Below are 24,420 nucleotides of genomic sequence, written 5' to 3'. Positions count from 1 at the left end.
TGAACTTACTGGATTAAGTGAGTGATGAGCATTTTGCATTTTGGAGGTGCTAAAATTCTTCAAAAACAAAGTCAATCTTGTTTTAAACAATACTCTGATGCCCCCCAGGTTCTTTAGCTTTTGCAAGTCAATTCACAGTTTCATCTCTCGCTCATAAGTTTCTGAAAAGCTCGTTTGAAGGCAGGTTGTCTCACACTGATACAGTCAGAATGGCTCTGCATGTTATCACAAAACACAAGTCCGGCTACATAAAACAGGAATGTAACTTTCTTAAGTGAAGGGGGTTCTGAACACATACAGAGCAATGAATAAACAGCAACTTTAATGATAGATGAAATGCAACTTTAAGCATATTTTGATCGCAAAGCTGGCTTGGCTGCTATTTAGTTGTGAAGCCCTGCGAAAGCCGTCCACATATTCCTGCTCCAGGGGTTCTTCAAACAGACGTATACATCCTACCTGTGGCACAACTTGATGCTAAGGTGCTGCATGACTTCCTTTGAAAGCTTATTATTGACCTGGAGGCATCTGCTTTTTGAGTTATAGCATTGATATCAGACAATAACTTCATAAATAGGAAAGCAATGTGAATCTTTGCTAATCCCACAAGGCAATAGCATTGTGTACCAGCATCCTGCCAATCCCTCACGCCCCCTATTTCTTCTAGTAGACCTAATTTAGTTGCTTAAGTGTAGTTTTGTTTAGCTAAGTGTATAAGCTTCATTTTGCAGGCACTTCAAAATATCTATGGCATATTTATTGCTGGGTACAACTAAAGAGAAAGCAGCAGCTGGTATTTAGCCACAGTTAGAAGCACCCTGTACCCTGTAGAGTATAATGACAATAATGTGATTTACAACATGCTCAAGAAAACAGTAACCAGCTTGAACGGTAGAGTAGTTGAATGCACCTAAATACAAAACAGCAAGACACTGAAAATATTCTGTTAGCCGCTAGCAGCAAAGTTTTGCCATCACTGCACTCCCACGTTTATTAACAGTAGCTGCGTCTTAAAAATTGTGGGCCATACTGAGTGACATTTCACCATAATCTAGTCAGAGTGCACTGTACAAAGCACATGCTCACTATGGTTGCTCAGTTCTTATGGGGCTTGATATAAACCCAAAGACGAATTCAATCTTAGCCACGGTGGTTGCATTTCAATGGAGGTGAAAAGCATGGTGCCTGTCTACTGTACAATTCCACTGCACATTTAAATAAAAAACACAGGCGATTGAAATTGCCATAACCATCGAGAGGGTTTCTAGTTGGGCTAGTTGGTGACTGACATGTTCAAACATCGTTGCGCTTAAGAACAACTGACGTAAAGAACGACATGAAACACAAAAGTGCAAACTATCAACTGAAATTTTATTGCGATGAACATACATATATAGCATTACACATAACAACATCACAAAAATCGACAAGTCAGCAAAGTAGCTATTGTCTCAAGGGTGAATGTGATACCTCCTTCACAAAAAAAAAGGAAAAAAAAAACATTTCTCTCCTTTTCTTTATTTTCCAAGAATTCCCTTTCTTCTTTCGATAGGGGGACCGAAGGGTCGCTTACACATGTCCCATTCCCGGATTCGATACAGTGGGCCTCCCACAGTTCCCTTGTTAGCTTGTCTTTAGATTTCAGAAGAACCGCCGTCTCATTGAAAAATGGTGCACAATCTTTGCATCTAGCGCAGTGTGGCACCAGATTTCCAGATACACTAATTTGGTTACCGCTGTACCTATGCTCTCTGAGCCTTTCGTAAAGGCATCTTCCTGTTTGCCCCACAAATGCACGACCGCATGAGAGCGTGCATATTTTTTTTTTTTTTGAGATGGAGATATCACGGTCACCCTTGAGACGATAGCTACTTTGCTGACTTGTCGATTTTTGTGATGTTAGTATGTGTAATGCTATATATGTGTGTTCATCGCAATAAAATTTCAGTTGATAGTTTGCGCTCTTGTGTTTCGTGTCATTCTTTATGTCAGTTTTTCTTAAGAGCAACGATGTTTGAACATTGCCATAACCCATCATGGCAGCATCTCTCATAGACTAAGTCACTTTGGGATGTTAAACCCTATAAGCCAAACTGAAAGTACAAGCAAAGTATTATATCTTAATCCCGCTCAATAAGGTTTGGAAAATCGCATACATATATGCTGTGTCATCAGCTGGAAATTCAATGAGAAGGCATGATGCTGCAAATCATTCAATTTCAATATTGACAGAGCCGTCACAAGAGACAAAAAGTACTCAGTAATGTGTCCTGGCAGCCTGTGTGTACTATCAATGCAAACCAGTTTCTTACAAAGAAAAATATAGTACTAGTACCATAAAAATGATGGCCTCTGCTGACAGGCTAGGTGTGCAGTTGGCATGACCAAGAAGACATGCTCCATCAATATGTGTGTAGCTGTAGCAGTCAGTGGATTAGCCAGCATGGCATTAATGTGGTCTTTCACTTATCTCTCAAAGGAATGAAGTGTTGAGCTACAGCTGTTGCAGCATTACTAGCTTCTCCACCACCTTATTTGGCACCCATTTTGCACCAGTTATCATTTTAACGAGCCTGCCACTCCCATTCTCAAAAACAAAAACACTATGTCCCCACAGATATCCAAAGTTTCTAATAGCTGTTACAAGGTGAAGCAATTGATGCAGATTGAATATCATCATTTGCCAGTTATAGAGTCTTCATCCAACAAACTCCTGTAGGAAGTGACCTGCACCACAGAAAAGAACAAATAAAGCATGTATTAGCACTGGCAAAACATTCTGTACAATAAGCAAAACAATTGCAAAGGCAGGAAAGTTGGGTTTGTTCAGCCTGTTGTGATAGGATCTGCTGAATTTGACTGGGTGCCCATTTTATTTTCCTGGGAAATATTATTCATTTTAGCTATATGCTAAAATATGACTATAAAGCATACATCAGCATCTTCATGCACAATCTCACATGGATTCTGGTTAGTTCAATTGTCCGACAGATATCAAATTTGATACGCTGCATGGCTTAACAAATTTTTTATCCCTATTAAAATGAAGTGATACCTTGTTAACTGAAATCACGCCTTGTAAAATGCACTGCATTATTTAATGCGCAATATCCACAATGGTAGACATATACCAGTTAACAGCTCCGGGTCATTTCAACCCCCTGGGGTTCTTCAAAGCGCACTGGTGTCATGCAGTACACGGGTGCCTTGCTTTTCATCTCCAATGAAAAGCAGCAGTCATGTCCTGTGTTTGAACTTGCATCCTTGGGCACAGCAATCAAGTGCCCTAACCACTGATCCTTTGCAGAGGGGCAAATCCACCAAGAGTGCAAGCTCAACTGTTATATAGTATTTGAACAGCTACTATTATTTTGTGACATCGTATGTTCTGACATATTATGTTGTGACATCCAGCAACTGCTTTGTCTGAGGAATGTGTAAATGGCAATACTTACAGCTCTCACTTAGTTTAATTGAAGCCAGTGATTGCAATCCTTGTACATTTCGAAATATGTCATATGTATCTTTCTTATTAATCTCTGTTATGTCATGCATAATTGTTAGAAAAGAATGAACTATTAAAATATTGAAACAACATAGCTGAATAAAATTTTTCAACTTACCAGTATGCTGTAGCTGTTCTTCACTCAACTCTCCTAAAAGTAGTATGAATACTGCATCAACAAACAGCATGAAATGCTTTAAATTCGGTTAGGGAAGGATGCCTGAATAGCACAGCACAGTGTAAAATAAGAGCCACATCTCGCCACCGGTTGGCAGTGGCATGTACATCTCAGGTCAATAATGTGTCGGAGTATATACTATAATGATAACAGAGTTGTATAAAACAGTGTTGTTTACATATATGTATATGAACTTCAACTTGTATTATTTGCTCCCTTGCCTTGTTTAAGACAGATGTGAAAATATTGCAAGAGAAAATTTCACACCAAAAGTTGAGAAATTGTTGTAAATTTGACAATTTTTGACCATGCCCCCCCCCCCCCCCCCAATCATGTCCTGCATTTCACTAGTAGGAAAATGGTCACCCAGAAGTGCACTCATTTTTTTTTTTATTCAAAGACTTGCCATGTGGCATAGAATGAGGCTGTTTTTTAAAGGAAGTCATGCAGTCTATTTTCATTAGCCACGCGTGTAAATGTTCCTCCCTTGTAGCCGACAGTCCAACTTCTTGTAGTTGTCTTATTCTTGACGGCTGCATTCCTGGGCATGTCCATAAAAGCTGGCGAAGATCCACCTCGGCAGTTGGCCTTGTACACTTATTAGGGCATGTGCTGTGCACTGCATCCTCTTCAGAGCCTCGTCGGCACGTCACCGACGGGGTAAGGGCCCTAATCCTTGTGAGGGACACCTCTCTCGTTATGTTATGAGGGAGGGATTAAGTATAGTAACAGGACGTATAGTAACTGCATACTTTGTTTTCCTGAGTTAATGCAATGAGACAAAATTGAAGTAGGAGCATTTAATGTGATGGTCATTATAATTGCAGAGGAAACCTATGGTAAAAAATGTGTGCTAATATAATCGGGCATACAGGGCTTGATATGGCTTCAAACTTTCATTTTTGTGCAGCTGTATGAATCAAGTCGTATATCAAGTGGCAGTCTGCAAGTCGGACTTGAACATAGCAGCATTGCATGCAAATAAAGCTATATATTAAAGGCATGAAACGCGACAACACTTCGTCTCCGGGCCTCGTTACAGTTTGCGCCATTCTGAAGACCATGCTGGGGACCAACCCTTCGATTTTAGCTGTGATGGTATTGGACTGTATATTTAATGCAGGGATACTGAACTTAACATATGCTGGGGCACTTAGATTTACTGCAAAATTACGCTGGTAACGACGTTAGATCGACGTACTGTGCCACAAAAATTAAACAGTAGTATGTGGTTATTTATCATTAGATCTCAAAAAAGAAGGAAAAGATGTTTGTTATCCCCGCGGCAGCACCTGGCTGAGGCGGCGAAAATAAAAGGATAGTAAGGAAGCGGTAGAGGAAATCAAAGAAGAGCGACAGAGAGAAAGGACAGGGTAGGCAAAAATAAGAAAATAGAGATATATACACTATATATGGTATAATGTACAGTAGAATCGCGACCGCGCCTTTCGCAGTAATGTGGTGGTCACAAAAAAAAAAAAAGAAAAAAATCTCCAATAGCCCAAAACTTGCATCACGTGATATAACAATACCGCGGTAGTATGTATGCTGCTATGCTGCTCCACCAAAGCGCATAGAAAATGGGGTAATGTGAACGCGCGGTCATGTTAACCTCCTTGATTATGAGAGTGTATATTTGTTTCCTTTAGCCATATGACCACGGTGGACATCAGTAATAAAATGGTAATTTTCTTTACTTTAAATAGCAGCAAGTGCTTCCTATCTGTTAAAACTACGTGACAAATATCTGACCTAACCGGTTTTCCTGTCTGAAGACGATAATTTACTAGCAGACGATATCACGTCGCAAAACGAACGAAGCCAGAGCCATCCAAAGCTTTAGGCATTCCTCTAGCCAAGGGAGTCTGGGAGGCTGCGTTAATGGCGGTGTTTGTGCGCGGTCACGGTGTGCGGTGCTCTTGTTGTACGCAAGTATTCATTGTTTCATATCTGCCAGTCGCTGCCTGCAAGCAGTCTGTCGCGTGGCATGGAAGCTCCACAATAGCCTATGCGGTATACGACGACGGGGGAAAGCTTTCGTGAACGTATCGCTTGTGAAAGCATACAAGCCACAGACTACAAAGAATGTTGCGAAAGGCAGGCTTACTGGTGTTGGCATGCCAGGAGATGACCGCAAGAGAAGAAATTTTATCATGGAAATGGTGAAGAATTGGCAGGTAAGTGCTGTAACTATGTTTACACGGGCGTACCTTTTCCCTATTCCTGTTTCTCATTGCAATGGCAGTAGGGCTAGCAGTAGCAGTATCGGCAGTTGCGCGTCACTAGAGAAACAAAACTTTATTGTCGGAAGCTGAGTTACGGGGTACCCTAGTGGAAGAGCCAAGTAGCCGTCAGCTGGTGGCTCGCTGTTTACGGCGCCTAGTTGTATGTATCGGGACGTACGTTACGTAGCACTGGGGGGTAAGTGGCCGTCAGCTGGTGGCTTGTGGCGACTTTTTCAGAGCGGTGCGCACGGCGCCCAGCTGTATGTCCTATCGGGGTTTGTGCTAAGGCAGCAGTAAAGGGGGGGGGGGGGGGGGGAAGGGAAGGAGGGAGGATGGAGTCTCCAACAATTTACAGCCCACGGCATCATCAGATGTGCCACCAGCTTTGCATTTGATGCGGCCATCTTCAGTGAATAGAGGCTTTGTCTGTGTACATTCATCTTTCATGGCCTTAATATTTAAATTGCCTGCACACCTCAAAGGGCAGTGAGACATTTCCAGTAATGCTGAGGATGACGCTTAAATCAGTTGCTCAAATTCAAGCAAGGTATCAAACTATTGCAAAGATGCATTCAAAAGACTTCTTGCTTCAAATAGAATACAGCCTGGTTCACTCCTGTGAATGCGTTCCGAATTTGCGTCCTGCGAGGGAAAATCAAAAGGTTCACATTCCAAAAAAAAAAAAAAAGCACCCAGCACGCAGGTGATAAATTCCCATTTTAGTTTTTGATCAATTCCATTTGGTATGCATTAGTTCAAGTCATTGAAAAAAAACAGCAGCAAGATTGGCTGAAAATACATTTTATCTGTGTTGCGTCAACAGACGCTTTGGCAAGAAAAAAGGAAACGCATGTCCCATAGATGTAAATACGTCAGCATTTTTTCCTAGTGACAATGAAGCAAAAAAAAAAAAAAAAAGGAATGGTGCACTTGCGGTAAATTTCGCTGACCTTCCTGTGTTCCACTGTAACCTGGCGCTGACAATCCATGCATCCGATGGTAACGCAATATTATAAATAATTCAAAGGGATGTAAGCTCTCAATAAGTGTGGTCACGCGCGTTAATCTGACTGAAAACTAAGCCGACAGGCGAGAGCACAGTGAGCTGCTGCCAGGGACGTTACTCGTGATGGTGAGTTTTTGAGAAAAGAACAGCAGTGAAAACATTGCAAACTCTATTATGTATGAACATGGATAGGCTCCGATCGGAACGAGCCTTCACTGCTCAACTAATGGGCACGATAGTTACTTTTTTCAATTGTTTTGTGTGAGTGCCTGCCACCGCCAGCACCGCGTCGCATCGTTGCTGCCGTTGCTTGTAGCCAGCGAATGCCGAATTGGTGAACCTTCACAGGAGTTTCGAATGCGTGCTCGAGTGAAATGTGCCGAGCACACCCGCCGCGTCAGGCTCGTGAATGCCAAGAGCTTCCATCCATATTTTTTTCGCTCATTCTGAGAGGGAAATATATAAAAAGACATTTTTCCACTGCCTTCGCTGCTCGAGTAGCATGGTGCTGCCTAGTTTTCGTTCTCATGGCAGCGCAGAATTCAACGAGATATCACCTACAAGAAACCAGCTGTTTAGGCAAGAGTTTGCATGTGCATAGAACGTAGCTATACTTGCCAAAGCCATTTATGTAGAGAGACGCAGAGTTCCCCGAGGCAGAACAATAGCCAGAGCCTGTAGCAATAATTACTTTTTTGTAATACTTTGGAGTACTTTGACGAAAGCAAACATGCTGGTTTTGTAGATACTGTAGAAAATACAAAAATATGACAGAACATATATCTACTTATGAGCCCTTTTAGCTGTGAATTTATTGTTTGTCCAATCATCAAACCCCTACCCAGTGATAACACATCCGCTGCCAAAAACGGCCATTGTGTGCCAGCACCCTCAGTGGCCCTAACTCATTTTTCGCGAGCAACTTAAAGCATTAAATGCTGGATAATACACAAAACAACCAGCAGTTATTGTGTCACTATCTACGTAACCAAAAGGCAGAACAATGTGCTTAACAAGCATTTCGAAGCTCTTTTAAGGCGTTCTCTTTGCTGTAAACAATGTTTTTCATTGTAGCTTACATGCAAGGAGTTGTCAAATGTTGGTCACTTGTAAAAAGTGTTTGGCATTGATGCAGTGCAGTGCATGAAGTAAGCTGGCAAACATCAGCTTCTTGTTAATTACCTATAACGAGGTTGCAAACTCTACTTGACTTGTTTCTGTTTGCATGTGTTCGCAGAGAATATTGAAATGGAATTGGATACCCACCTTGCACATGGCGGAAGGGCAGGGAGAAGCAAGAGGTAAAGGCACTGAGGATTGAAACCCCTGTGTTTATCTGAATATTGCCTTCTGCTTTTGCTGTTATGTAAGAAGTGGTACCTGCAGCAGTCCCAAAGATGAGCTGCTTGGCAGCTGGCTAAGCCATGATGTTGTACAGCTGGGATACCTCTTTTGAAGGGCTTTTGGGGCCCCAGTGTTGAGTTTTACCTGTCTCTAAAGATTAGAAAAACATTGTTACAGGATGGAAAGCTAGTGAAGAAAGAGCATGACCGATGATGGGATGGGATGGTTTTTAATAATGGGAGCAGGCCTGGAGCAAGTGCTCATGCCTGTGCCACTGCTCGCTTCATCTTCATTGTCCTTAGCAATATTCAGTGTCGAAAAGAAATTGAAGATGTTGGTTACTTTCCTAAACTTGACTTGCTGCTCATTAATTAGATGTCTGCACATACTCTAACAGTGAGACGCCTTGTGACAAGGCCAATGTTGGGAGCATGCCCAATCCTTCCCTTAAAGCATGCCAATTTTCATGCTTCGGGTTGCTTCTTATTGGTCGTCAAGAATGTGCTTCTAGGTTCTTGTTGCACTACTGGCACCCCGCTGACTAATTGGCATGGTCAGGCGCGTCTCATGCACTTACCCGGGAGCTTTTATGCAATTATGATTATGCTGCCTTTAGCACTTTTAACCGCATCTTATTAAAAGGCCATATTAGGAAATAAAACAACAAATGCAGTGCTGTAAACAGCGCATTTCTAAAATGGTAATTTACTGTCTCCTTACATTTTAAGGGCCAGGTGAGAACTGTGGTCTCGATTTAGTACTTGGGATCTATATACAAGCAGAAACCATAAGTTAGTGTAACGTTGAGGAGAACAATAGAGAAATTCTCTGAACATTGCACCCACATTCCTTTCCCCGCTCTCCCCTTCCGGTTGGTCTGTTTTGTCTGTTGTATTCTGTTGTATAACACCCCCGAAAAATATTTCTGGCTAGGCCACTGGTACCAAGAATACTGTCACCAACTTGCCCAAGCTTCCTTATCTGCTAATTTGATTCAAATGTCGCAAAAAGCAGTTGTGCCTTTATGAGCCACCACACTCCATGCGTATCAATATGAATGGACACTGCCACAGTTCTCATGAATGTAGTTTTGCAATAGAGCTACATATTAAATGATCTACCAACAAGGAAAATGGTTGGTATATTTATTGCATCAGTTAAGGGGTCGTCACCAAACATACAGCACCTTAGAGAATTCGGCACCAGGTGTTTGCATAAGTGATAACTCATGGACATATGCAATTGATATCTCTAGCAAGTATGAGCAATACCCACACAGCTAGTTTTCTATATTTTGTTTTCATCTACAATATTACTGATTCATTGCTATTGTGTATAGGTGCTCCCCAGTGCATGCTCAAGTTTGCAACATCTTGTCTGCCTGTGCAAATATAAAGAAGCAGCGACGTGCAGACTGGAACTTTTTGTAATGAATGCGTTGCATGGGACAGTGTATTTATGCTAATGCACAGTACCGAAGATGTGCATTATCACAATGGTGTGCAAGTGGCCGAGCAAGGGAACAATAGGCACCTGCTCGCACTGGTGAGTCAGCAGAATGCCACTGCTGCAACAGTGCCTTGCAGCATGCCCCTGGCAATCAATAAGCAGCTACTCAGTGACAGAAAAATAGCATGCTTGTTGGTAACGAAGGACACGCATGGTCCTAGAGCCAGTCTCGTCACCTGGTGTGTTACCATGAGTGTGTGCATGATATGCTGCTGTGGAGTGGTCCAGTAAATTTTGTCCTTGATGGCAGACTTCTGTCCGTAACACTTAACAAGCCAGAAGGTAGACATGGACAGTACCTTTGTACATAGTGTAGGCACATGAAGTAAACATTCCACTGCATGATATTTTGTGCAGTCTGCTACACATAAGCATAGGGCTTTTCCTTCACTTCCTTTTATTACCTGTTTATATAGCTTGTGGTCATGGAAGTAAAAATATCATTACCAAGAGTATTTTCTTTTGCATTGCACGGCCAAATAAATCAACAGAAATAGGAAATGAGAGCTTCACTTCTTAATTTCAGTGTTGTAAATAGCGGCTAGTGACTCTATTTGCTAAAGATGCATTGCTTAGTGTGTTATTTGAGTGGCTGATTTTTGGGGTGCTCATTTCTTGATCTGAAGCTTTTCTAACTGCATTCAACTTTCTGGTTGGCTTTTAACTATTTGTATAATAATCTTCTAGTAACTGTGTTCTATTTGCTTCTTTTCGCACCCCAGGTTTTTATGTAACCCCCCTCACATAATACTCCAGTTGGAGCCTGTGAGGTATGTGAGTAAAAAGTTTATATCGAAGCATTTTTCGGGCATAATGCGAATATGTCGAAATTTCGACCGCAAAGATCGAAGACAGAGGTCATTACCGAAAAGTGATAGGGGCTCCAAGCGAGTGCTTTGTTCTTATATTAAGTGCTGAACGCAGTCACGTTTAAAGAGCGAATACGAAATTCCCGCAGACGCAGCCGTTTTTCACCTTGGGAGCAGTCACGTAAGCACCGATCGCACACGGGGGCTGATGGGTCTTATTGGGCGTGGTTCGTTCAGCTGCCCTCCGCATGTGCATACCGGCAAGAGCAATTTAGTGATTGTGTGGTTCTGTTTTGTTGCGCCATATTCACGAAGCGTTGACTGATTTTTGTTGTATATGTGGTGTCAGCAACAAAGTTGAATGCAGCGGCGGCAACCAACGGCTTATGCGATGCGTTTAGCAGCTAGAGGACGCTTTTGTCGGGCAGAATGCCAACGCGAAGCGGGCAAGCATTACCCAGTTCTTCCTTCAAAAATCATAAAGTTAAGTTTTTCCTGAGAGTTCTTTTCCGTTTATTACAAAAGCTCCCTTAGTGCAGTGGAGCGTTGACAGGCGTGACAGGCCGAGGGCCGCCAAAGCATTCCGCTCCGCGCTGTCGCGCTCAGGTTCTGGGTTTGTAGAAAATTTCGCGTATCACCCAGAAGCAGCTCGCTAGGCAGCCAATTGCAGAAGGCTTTGGGCTACTCAATTTCCGTCCTAGTTCTTTTTTCTTTTTTGTGAGCGAAGTTGGTTTTCCTAGTCCGATTTGAGTGAAGAACCTGCAGACGCTCACTTCGTCTGATCCGTGCATATATGAGTGCATCGAGACAATTCAGTAAAAGCTTGGTAGGGTAGTAAAGGAAAATAAATATGCTAGTGTGGGTAGATATTAATTTTCTAAAGAATAGCATATTAATTTTCTAAAGGAGCAAGAGGAAGTCATTGCTTCCATCGCAGTGTAGTAGCGCACCGCTGAGCTGTGACCTTTTTTTTTTTTTTTTTTTTTTACACGCGATGCGTTACAAAAACATTCATCACCGTTTTACCATACGTCATGCTGTTTAGTGTTAAAAGCTGGATATAGCATAATTGTACTCCCCCTGACTGGCCCAATTGACCTTCATTTCCCCAGCTAGGGAACTGGAGATTGCGGACGCTTTATTAATGTGTGGAGCTATCCACGGTAGCTAAGGAGTTCAGCTCGGCTCTGCTCTCCTCGTCTGAGTTTTTCTTCCTGTTTTGACATGTAAATAATGTATATAAAACTTCTTTGCCAGCTCTACCTGCTGCTCCCCGTCCGATGTCTTGTCCGCCTGATCACGCTACCCAGAACCTTGGCCCCGAACCTGATCGTATCAAGTGGATGGCTGCGGTGTAATGGTCTGCACCTCCAGTCCTGACTCTGGTACAGTAAGTGCACGGTCCTTCTCTTGGAACATTGCCAGGTTTTACAACTTGTAGATATTTGTAAGCTTCGGCAAATGAAGGGTGGTTTTAGAGGCAGATTGGTTTCCTCTAACCACATAGTGCAGGGACTTGCCATTGCTGCAGTAGTCATGGACTGAAAAAAGTTGCACAAACCGGAGCTGGTTTTAATCTTTGGGGAATTGGGCATTGACTGTGGGCCCATCCGCAGAAAACCAGAACTGATTAGGGCAATTGAGGACATCGGTGCGGACGCGGAGGAGATAGCAGAATGTTGGTAGCTTATTCAAGAAGAGTTAAAGAAGGCTGAGGAACAGGAGAAACTCAAAAAGGATCTTGAAGACGAGTAGAATGAAAGGGGGATCGAGAAAAAAACAGCTCGATCTGCAGTTAGCAGAGGCAAAATACACTGGGAGATACACACCAAACTCCGTTGTGAGTCAGGAAGCATCAAGTGTTAAAACAAAAAACCTCTTGCTACCGTACAAACTAGGAGAAGACATAGGGCTTTTTCTCGGAAAGTTCGAGTGGGCGTGTGAAAATGTTGAGTTATCATCCGAGTTTTGGCCCCAGAAACTGCTGACCATCCCATGTGAGGCAGCCCAAGTGCCTGCTCGGCTGACAAAAGAAGGAGCAGCCGACTATTATAAAGCAAAGGCAGCGCTTCTCAAAAAGTACCGCCTATCCCTCAGATGCGTTTTGCCGCCGTTTCAGGGAAACCAGGTAACAACGTAATCAGTTGTTTCCGCATTTCGCTTACAATCTAAAGGCAGACCTGACAGAATGGTAAAAGAGGAGAACAGGCTTTCGGAACTCATGACAAAGTAATAGAAATGAATAACGGCCTGGGGGGCGAGTTGGTGCATGATGGAATTGAACGGCGGCGCAGCACGGAAACGGACACAGACAAGAAGGGGACACCACATGCGCACACTACCAACTATTTATTAAACGGAAAGGTGGCATATTTATACGTCCATCTCAAGCATCAGACTCATCGCCACAGTCCGCTCCAAACCCAACACGTGAACGCCGAGCACCACCAACAGGAAATCAGACAAGATATTTCTAACCTCAGTAGATAAACTATCAAAAACGGGGAAAAAAAAAAAAAAAAAAAATTTTTTTTTTTTTAAACAGAAGGCAGGCCATATCTCATAGCAAATGCAGTGTGGACCGAAAACAGCAGAGTAAGACATGAGAAGCGACCAGCCCGAACCTTAACAAATAAAAAATAAAACAATAAAACAATCGTAGCAAAAGCAGTCAAAGCAGTTAAGCAAAAGCAGTCAGAACCCTAAGCCAACAACAAAAGACGATCGTAGCAAAAGCAGAGTCAAAACAAAAGAAGCAAAAGCAGTAAAAAAAAAAAACTAGGCCAACAACAACAAAAGACGATCATAGCAAAAGCCGAGTCAAACAAAGGAAGCAAAAGCGGTCAAAATCCTCAACCAACACCAACATTCGTAGCTCAAGCAGAGTCAAAGAAATGAAGCAAAAGCAGTCAAACACAATCGTATACCAAAGTCAAAAAAAGGGGGAGCAAAAACAGTCAGGAAATTGTTGTTTTAGGCTGTTGTTTTAGGTTTGACCGCTGTTGTTTCTTTTGTTTTGACTCTGCTTTTGCTACTATCGTTTTATTTGCTTTTAGGTTCCTGGCTGTTCTTGCTCCCCCTTTTTTTGACTATGCCTTTGGTATAGAATTGCTTCATTTCTTTGACTCTCCTTGAGCTACGAATGTTGGTGTTGGTTGAGGTTTTTGACTGCTTTTGCTTCCTTTGTTTGACTCGGCTTTTGCTATGATCGTCTTTTGTTGTTGTTGGCCTAGTTTTTTTTTTTTTTTACTGCTTTTGCTTCTTTTGTTTTGACTCTGCTTTTGCTACGATCGTCTTTTGTTGTTGGCTTAGGGTTCTGACTGCTTTTGCTTAACTGTTTTGACTCTGCTTTTGCTACGATTGTTTTATCGTTTTATTTTTTATTTGTTAGGGTTCGGGCTGGTCGCTTCTTATGTCTTACTATGCTGTTTTCGGTCCACACTGCATTTGCTATGAGATATGGCCTGCCTTCCGTTTAAAAAAAAAAAAAAGTTTTTTTTTTTTCCCCGTTTTTGATAGTTTATCTACTGAGGTCAGAAATATCTTGTCTGATTTCCTGTTGGTGGTGCTCGGCATTCACGTGTTGGGTTTGGAGCGGACTGTGGCGATGAGTCTGATGCTTGAGATGGACGTATAAATATGCCACCTTTCCGTTTAATAAATAGTTGGTAGTGTGCGCATGTGGTGTCCCCTTCTTGTCTGTGTCCGTTTCCGTGTTGTGCCGCCGTTCAATTCCTTAATAGAAGTGATCTTCCTGGAACAATTCTATAGCTGTCTAGGAGCAGAAACGTGTGTGTGGGTGCAAGACAGGCTGGGAAATAAAAGCTTAGAACGTGCAGCAGAGCTGGCCGAAGAATTTCGTGCTAGGTGGGAAACAGAGTGATCGCGTTCTCGGGGAAACCCTAAAGCAAACTAAAAGTTTCCGCGAACCCAGACTGGAAACCTAGCAAGCGGCACCTTGGAGCGAGACGAAAGCCACAGGGCAGTATCGAGTAACTACCCTAAAGTGACAGCCGACAAAGGGAAGGAAACAGAGAGAAAAATCAGTCTGTTTCCGATGCAACGAACCCGTTCACTTTGCCAACACATAGGAAGTTGGTTTTGTTCTCTTTGGCAGATGCAGATGAAAAAAGTATGCGCCTGCTAGAGCCATACCTAAAAGATGCAGGTTAATGGGAAGCATTGTCGGGTTCTGAGAGATTCCGCGGCCATCATGGACGTAATCCACCCAGCATACGTGAAGGCAGCTGACTTAACGGGGGATTGTGCATGTATTAAACAGGTTCCCGTAAAGAATAGCCCATGTGTGCCGGTCGCACGTGAATAGGCCCATTTGGCATTCTGGAAATAGAGGCAGCGGTATCACGGAACCTGCCAGAGCAGTTTCCGTACCTCTTTTCGAACAGGTCAGAGCAGATGCTGCAGGAGGAAGGTCGTAGCTTCGGTGACCGAGCCGTCCAAGCGCTCACTTGATTGAAAGCCCGCGAAATTGCAGCTGAACTCAGCCGAAAGAAGAATGAGCTTTCTCTCGCGATGGGCCAGGCAGTGGCAAACCAAGGTAGTGTCAGATTCTGGTGGAGTGGCTCAGGTCAGTGACAGAGAGGACTTAGAAGGCAGGGAATCGGGCACCGTGTCCCCGAATGAACCAAGGGAGATAGCGTCTATTGTAGTGCAGCCACGTGTGGAACCTTTGTTAGCTCTGGCGAAAGTCGATAGACGATGGCAGCCGAGCCGTAAAAGACATGGTAAAAATGAAGATAAATACAAAAAACATTTGTGGCGAACACCCTTCCTCTCAAGTGTGGCACAGCTTCACAAAGGCCAACCTAGAACGTCCCTAGCTAGGGTGGTTGCGGGAAAAAAAAAAAAGAAAGCTGCGGAGAGTTGAGCGGCCGAGAAGGATAGAATGAGTATGGGAGAAGAATAGGAAATAATGAACGTACTGTATGCATGAAGTGCACATCATAGCCATCGTACTACAAAAATTTTGAAACCGAAGCAGCGATCTACGTATTCTAATTCTGTAGGAAACCATTTGGGAGTAGAAAAGAGCAACTTAATAAGATGTGCATGGTTCTTAAATGAACAATATGTATACAAATGGACGGTTGAATAGTTACAGTAATAAAGTGTTGTGCTAGAATTCTTTACAGCCGTGACCGCAATAAATATTACTCATATTGCTCTTAGCTTTAAGCTCTGGCATTGACAACTCTATCCAAAGAACCGACTGGTAGTGACAGGTTGCTTACAGCTGTTCATGAAAACATAGGCCATCATGATATTATTGCAAGCATATTTGCTCCTTTTTGTACTTGGTTATTACAAGCAAACTTAATTTTGGTCCCTATTCCTAGGGACGCTGCACCTCTTACAACACCCACTGTTCAGTCGCTTTCATTTAAGGTACAAACGTGCCACTGCTGCTTGGTACCTTGGATGAGGTTTTCAATGGGGTTACCTCTGATACCTAGCGATTGCTGTAATATTTATACCAACTACTGCAGTGAAAAAAAAAAAGGTAACACTGCATCACTGTAACTGCTGCATGCACCTTTAAACGTGCCTTAATTTTATTGCCTATTCTTATGGACACATGACCTCTTGCTATTGCTTTGTTCAGTAAGCAATCGTCTTTCATTGCTTCAATTTCTATCTCCACCACTTTCTTGTTGCTCCGGGTGTGATCATGTGATTTCATTGTTCAAATCGTATTGTTTTATCACATGTGAAGGATTTAGCCTATACATAGATGCTTTTTTTTTTTTTAGATGCGCATCGGGAGTGTTTTCTACATAGAAATGAATCGATTGAGTTGTATGACTGGCGCGAAAACAGACAGTTTGGCACCCCCAAAAGATCTGTGTCCTGGGGTTGGAAGGGGAATAAAGAAGAGGTTAATCAGTGAAAAAGCCTGCCTAAAAAGTTACAAAGATGACGCAAAAGCGAAATGCTGATCAGAGTGAGTGATTACTTCTGGTATCCCACTTCACTTGCTATGTGATGTGACTGTATATGAAGCACCTTAGTATATTTTGTGGTATACTCGCTGAAAATTGTGTAGACACTAAATTTTTCCTTGTTCAATTATTTTGAGTGACGCACAAATTGGATTAAAACGAAGTCATCCGCACATCTAATGCCCATAGACATTACATACGTGGATGACCCCATAATTGTGTTCATGCAATAGTTTGTCGAATATATTAATATATTAAAAGTCGCCTTTTTTACTGTTAACCGGAGTAATACATATGCTCCATATCATAGCATTATTTGCCTATAGTTTGTAACTGCTCTTTCTTAAATTGCATTCTACAAAGTATACGTGTGTCATCTTGTACATCTATTTAACTCGCGAACAATTTGCGATCGAATTCCTTTTATGATGTTGTTTCAGCTACAAATAACAAATAACAGTTGTGACAATATAGGTGGCTTTAGGTATAACGTGTAGCGCAGAAATCTTTAATATATGCGATGATATTTTTATTCACCGCATTGCCTAAACGAGCCTGTTTAAAGAGACGAAATGAAAACAAATATGCATGTCTTCGGACACGAACAGTAATCGTGGTGCCATCACCATTTTATTTTAATTAAGTTTTCCTATGTCGTGGGCTAATCTCTCGACATAAAGGAAAGGCCCTTAGGTTTGCAAGATGCGGCGTAGTTTTCCTGAAAAAAGAAAAAAAAAAACGCCTATCACTAAAGAAAACACCGTTTTTTGTCATCTCAAAAAGTTGCACATTTGGAGGCCTCCTGCTTGCGCACTAAAATTTTGTCATCCATTGTTTTTTTACTCACCAAATCAACATAACTTTTATTTGTATCAGTTCAGTTCAGTTCAGTTCAGTCGTTCAGTCGTGTCCGACTCTTCGTGACCCTATTGACCATGTCACGCCACGCTTTCCGGTCTCTCACTATCTTCCTAGCATCACATAACTTAGTCTGCAGTGCCTCGAGGATGCCATCTAACCATCGCGTTCGCTGCCTACCCCTTCTCCGGCGACCCTCAACCTTTCCCAACATCAAATCTTTCTCCAGCGACTCCTCTCTTCTCATCAGATGACCAAAGTAGCTGAGCTTTAACTTTAGAATTTGACCCTCCAATGAGCAGTCAGGGTTTATGGTCGACAGTATCGACTGATTTGATCTTCTGGCAGTCCAAGGAACTCTCAAGAGTCTTCGCCAGCACCACAATTCAAACGCGTCAATTCTTCGGCGGTCAGCCTTTTTCACAGTCCAACTCTCGCATCCATACATCACAACTGGAAAGACCATAGCACGAGTTATACGGATCTTGGTTGACAGACTAATGTCTCTGCTCTTTACTAGGCGGTCAAGGCTAACCATTGCTCTCTTTCCCAGAAGCAGGCGTCTCCTAATTTCATGGCTGCAGTCTCCTTCCGAGGTAATCTTGGAGCCCAAGAAAAGAAAATCTGTCACAGCTTCCACTTCTTGTCCCTTGATGCTCCAGGACTTGATAGGGCAAGACGCCATGATCTTTGTCTTTTTAATGTTCAGTTTAAGCCCAAACTTCTCACTCTCTTCTTGTACGCGCATCAGAAGTCTCTTGAGTTCCGCTTCACTTTCTGCCATTAAAGTGGTATCATCCGCATATCTAAGGTTGTTGATACATTTTCCAGCAATCTTCACTCCAGCTGAAGACTCGTCCAGACCGGCTTTCCTCATGATGCACTCTGCATATAGGTTAAATAGGCAGGGCGACAGTATGCAGCCTTGCCTCACTCCTTTCTCAATCGGAAACCAATCAGTAAGACCATGCCCAGTTCTGACTGCGGCCTCTTGCCTTTCATACAGGTTCCTGAGGAGACAGATGAGGTGAATTGGAATTCCCATCTCTTGGAGAGCTTGCCACAATCTGCTGTGATCTACGCAGTCAAACGCTTTCGCATAATCAATAAAGCAGAAGTAGATGGGTTTCTGGAACTCTCTTGCTTTTTCCATGATCCAGCGAAGGTTGGCAACTTGGTCTCTAGTTCCTCTGCCCTTGCGAAACCCAGCTTGCACGTCCGGAAGCTCCCGATCCACATACTGCTGCAGCCTACCTTGGAGGATTTTCAACATCACCTTGCTAGCATGCGAAATAAGCGCGATCGTGCGGTAGTTGGAACAATCTTTGGCACTGCCTTTCTTTGGAATGGGGATGTAAACTGACCTCCTCCAATCCTGTGGCCACTGCAGGGTTGTCCAAATCTTCTGACATAATGTATGCAGAATGTTAACAGCGTCATGGTTGAGGTTTTGAAGCAACTCAGCTGGAATGCCATCAATTCCGCTAGCTTTGTTCTTAGCAAGGCTGGCTAAGGCCCATTCAACTTCACTCTTCAGGATGCCCGGCTCGAGATCAGTGATCACAACAGTCTTATGTTGGGTTTTCACATTCGGGTCCTTCTTGTACAGTTCTTCTGTGTATTCTTGCCACCTCTTATTTATCTCTGCGGCTTCAGTGAGGTCCTTGCCTTGTTTGTCCTTTATCACGCCCAGCTTAGCACAGAAGCTTCCTTTGATATCTTTGATTGTCTTATACAGAGCTCTTGTGTTCCTTAATTGGCTGTTGTCCTCAACTGCTTGGCACTGTATGTTCAGGAAGGCATTCTTATCTCTCCTTGCTATTTTCTGAAAATCCGCATTGAGAACCTTGTATCTTTCTCTTTCCCCTATAACTTTTGCCATCCTCCTTTCCTCAGCTATTTGCAAAGCCTCCTCAGATAACCAGATTGCTTTCTTGCACTTCTTTTGCTTTGGAACTACCTTAGTAGCAACTTCTTGTACTATATCGCGAACATCAGTCCACATCTCTTCGGGCTCTTTGTCTTCTAGGTCTAATTCTTGAAATTGATTCCTCACTTCCACAGCATATTCTAATGGAACTTGATCCAGATTATACCTGAAAGGCCTTCTAGTTTTCTGCGTTTTCCTCAATCGAAGCTTAATCTTGGCAACAAGAAGCTGATGATCGGTGCCACAATCGGCCCCAGGCCTTGTTTTTACTGCTTGTATAGCGCTTCTCCATCTCTGCCGGCAAATAATATAATCGATCTGATTCCTGTACAGACCGTCCGGTGAAGTCCATGTGTACAGGCGCCTCTTGTGCTGTTGAAAATGAGTATTCGCTATGGTCAGGTTGTTTTCTTGACAAAACTCTACTAGCCTCTGCCCGGCTTCATTTGGCTCACCAAGACCGAACTTGCCTGTAATTCCGGATATTTCTTCACTCCCTACCTTAGCATTCCAGTCTCCTATGAGAAAAATGACGTCTGATGATGGGGTGCGGTCTAAAAGGCATTGTAGGTCCGCATAAAATCTCTCAACGTCAGCTTCTTCAGCAGTAGTGGTCGGTGCATAGACTTGGATAACTGTTATGTTGAAAGGGTGACCTTGGATCCGAAGTGAAATCATTCGGTCGTTTTTGGGGTTGTACCCTAGCACTGCTTTGCCCATTCTTCTGTTTACTATGAGAGCGACCCCATTCCTTCTCTTGGATTCGTGCCCACAATAAAAGACATAATGGTCGCCGGAGTTAAATTCTCCTATTCCGGTCCACTTGAGCTCGCTGATACCCAAGATATCAATGTTCAATCTGTCCATTTCTCGCTTGACGATATAAGAAGTATTAAAAGCTTGTTTCATTGATTCAGTTGATTTAGTAAAAAATTGCAAACTTTGCTTCAGGACTAACGCGCTACAAAAATGTTAATTTTCGGCCTTACATACTGGCGTAATGCGTTACGTTATTTGCACTAAAACATTCTGTGTTTATTACGCAGGTTATATTGTTAATTTAAGGCAGAATCTGGAGCTCTATGCTGGTATGTGTGTTCTTTGTAACGCCTCCAAAATTATTATGCTGGAAAGAGATTTGCTTATGATTATAATTATAAAAAATTACACATTGAAAAATGACTTTCAAAATTATATGAAGGAAAGAAGCCAACAGTCGGCGAGGCCGAGGAAAGCGTTGGGGCTGGTACTTTTATGTCTTTTTTTTTTATGTTTACTTGGATAATCACAGAAATTATTAATGTAATCTGATTAGGGGAAAGATAATTAAACACAAAGTAGAAGAAAAAACAACGTGCCGATGGTGGGAACCGAACCCACGACCTCCGAATATCGCGTCCGGTGCTCTTCCAACTGAGCTACATCGGCCGCTGTCCCCCCTGCTACTTTCTTGGGTATTTATGTTTTCTGTATACGAACCTTGAGAGTGTTCACCGGCGCCAACCTCAACCATAGCGGTGGACGTGGAACATCCTTTGTTACCGCCAGCGTCACATAGAACGTGATCAAGAGCAAGGGCGAAAGCTGTGCTAGAACCCTGTTACGTTACCTATGGCTTCAAGACTGCCAGAACCGAGACCCCCGTACGCTACAAGCAGATCAATTAAGGGGAAATGAGGGTGCTCATTATAATACATGAAGGAAAGAAGCCAACAGTCGGCGAGGCCGAGGAAAGCGTTGGGGATGGTACTTTTATGTCTTTTTTTTTTTTTTTAATGCTTACTTGGATAATCACAGAAATTATTAATGTAATCTGATTAGGGGAAAGATAATTAAACACAAAGTAGAAGAAAAAACAATGTGCCGATGGTGGGAACCGAACCCACGACCTCCGAATATCGCAATTATCCAAGTAAACATTAAAAAAATAGAAGACATAAAAGTACCATCCCCAACGCTTTCCTCGGCCTCGCCGACTGTTGGCTTCTTTCCTTCATGTATTATAACGAGCACCCTCATTCCCCTCTAATTGATCTGCTTGTAGCGTACAGGGGTCTCGGTTCTGGCAGTCTTGAAGCCATAGGTAGCGTAAGAGGGTTCTAGCACAGCTTTCGCCCTCGCTCTTGATCACGTTCTATGTGACGCTGGCGGTAACAAAGGACGTTCCACGTCCGCCGCTATGGTTGAGGGTGGCGCTGGTGAACACTCTCAAGGTTCGTATACAGACAACATAAATACCCAAGAAAGTAGCAGGGGGGACAGCGGCCGATGTAGCTCAGTTGGAAGAGCACCGGACGCAATATTTGGAGGTGTTGGGTTCAGTTCGCACCATCGGCACGTTGTTTTTTCTTCTACTTCGTGTTTAATTATCTTTCCCCTAATCAGATTACATTAATAATTTCTGTGATTATCCGAGTAAACATTAAAAAAAAAATACATAAAAGTACCATCCCCAACGCTTTCCTCGGCCTCGCCGACTGTTGGCTTCTTTCCTTCATGTATTATAACGAGCACCCTCATTTCCCCTTCAAGATTATAGTATTGTTAGTTATGGTCAAAGCAGAGGAATGGAATACAATATTAATAAACTTGATTGAATACTACTGCACCTAGCAATAAAAAAAGAGTGCAGGACAGAGAAAAAGTTCAGCCTTCACTTGCGTTCTGTCATGAATTTGACAGAAATAGCGAATAATTCAATTTTAAGCTATATTAAGTCTTTGCCGACAAGCAGAAAAAGGGTTTATAAGCTCTGACAAGGCTTTAAATTTTACTTAAGGTAAAATGTAACTAAATTCAGCAAATACTAAATTGAAGATTTGATGCCTACTCCATGAGGGAGCCATATAAGCACATTTATAGAATAAAAACAGGCATTTTTATGTTTCTAATAATTCATTTTGCAGAATTGAATATATTTACTGACTCGTATTAACAAAGTAGTTTGCATTGTTTCCAGAGATTTTGATACAAATCGATGTTGCGGCAGTTTCTTCAATTCTAATCAGTTTTCCTTATTTTACCATTTTTTAAAATTTTGCCCGATTTTAATATAATATGCAGAAAAAAACAAATCTAGAGCTTAAAATTTTTTTAGAAATAAAGAATGGAACCTAGATAATCTAGAGATAGTTTCAGTGCCACAATATTATTGGATCTTGCAAGAATGCAGACTGAATTTGGCCATTATCAGGACAAGCACTCGGTTTAGTATTCAACGTTATATTTTTAAACAATATAACGCAACACATTTTAGTCCGTGATATTTTTGAGGCACTGAAGATTCTTGACCGAGATTTGAATGAAAATCGAATATGATCCTTTTTTTATTTGCAGCAAATTTACACTTTACTGCTGTTTTCGAATTTTGGGCAATTTTGATAAGTTGTGGAGAACACACCTAGCGGTCTGGAGCTCCAAAAATTGCTTGGAATTAAGAACATGTGTTAGGAAGTGAAAACATTTAGTGCAACCAACCTAAGCATCATATTCCAGTATATAAGATTCAAAATGAATATTTTTGCAGCCCATTGCTCTTGAAGCAAAGTTTGCGATTTTTTAATAACTCAACTTCAAAAACAAGACTGGTTTCTAATAGTGTTTGTAAATGTAAAACCTGCATATATTTAGTGAGTAAAACATAGTAGATGACAAAATCGTGGTATCCAAACTTGCAACATTTTGAAATGGCAAAAACAGCGTTTATTTTCTACCTCTAAAGATATACCGTACAATTTTTTTGTTTTCAAGGAAACTACGCCATATCTTGCAAAGCTAAGGTTAATTCCTTTGTTTCTGATATTTGCCCATCACATACAAAAATTTAATTGGAAACTAAAGATGGTCATGGGACCTCGATTATAATTCTTATCTAAGGCACCCATATATACGCTGTGGGAAAGCCGCTATCAAGGGCTTATTTTTAAAATTACATATTTCGAACGGTTGTGCCATCTAAGAAAATTTGAAAGCTAGGCGCACCTTCGGTGTCTCCAGCCCTCACTTTCTGTTACAGCTGCACTTGCGAAGCTGAATTAATACGTTGAGTACTTTATTTTAGCCACGTATATTGCGCTGTTGCATGTCAATTTTAAGATAGGCTGCAGTGACGCGATTCTCGTAGTATTTGTAAGTGAAATCTGTAAAGCTTACAAATCTACCCATTAATATGCTCTCATGCAGGTTTTATGCACAGTACATTACACCTGCTGTGCCCGATAGCTTGAGACAAGGGTTAGAAATAAACCATTGGAAACAGGCGATGGAAACCGGGGGTGCATTGCTGGCAGCCACTTTGCACAGCGCAGTACATTTTTATTTTCTGCATAGGAAAGTGAGGTTATTTGCTCCAAGTACTAAATATTCACTTTAGACAATAAATAGGAGTCGGTGAGCACATTCGGAAACCCGTTTTGATATTTGCGGTTAGAAACCTCATGTGTACCTTTTTTTCCGTCTGCAGAAAAATTCCGGGTTATGTAGATACCGAAACCGTTACCAGCCCATTCGCGCACCTCAATTGCGCTGCTCTCAACATGATTTTGAGCGGACGAAACAACCTGCCGCTATGATGGCTGGCCCCATGCATGAGTAAGGGCGATATGCTGGCAATGGTCGCTTCACGTCGGCCCTTTGGCACACATGAAGGTGCGAGTTACAGTGAGCGCGCTGAACTTTGCAATGCGGATAATGACTACAAAGCGGTAAGGATATAAATGAGTGTGAAATGGGTTTTACTGAGGGTTCAACGGAATATAGTCCTCTGTAAGCTGCACGGCGATAGCACAGGAACACAGTCCGTCTAGGCACAAACCAGCGAGCTCGAGCAGCGCAGCGGCACGTCGTTGTTCTCTTCCTCGTGCTTCGTGACATCTGCTCTTCGTTTACTACAATTTCCCCGGGAGCGAAGAGGAGCCACCCTGGCGACCTATGGCGAGGGCAAGACGAGCGGGTCGTAGTATGTTTTGAGGCGACTCACGTGCACAGTTTCGCGGCCGCAATGACGCATGTCCGAAGAGGGAGTGAGTGGCTCCACGATATAATTTACAGGGGAGGTTTGGTGAACGATGCGGTAGGGGCCGTGGTATTCAGTTCGA

This window comes from Amblyomma maculatum, chromosome 7 (genome assembly GCF_055883805.1).
Source record: "Amblyomma maculatum isolate TAMU_Amacu chromosome 7, ASM5588380v1, whole genome shotgun sequence".
Classification (NCBI taxonomy): domain Eukaryota; kingdom Metazoa; phylum Arthropoda; class Arachnida; order Ixodida; family Ixodidae; genus Amblyomma; species Amblyomma maculatum.
This window is presented reverse-complemented; position numbering follows the sequence as displayed.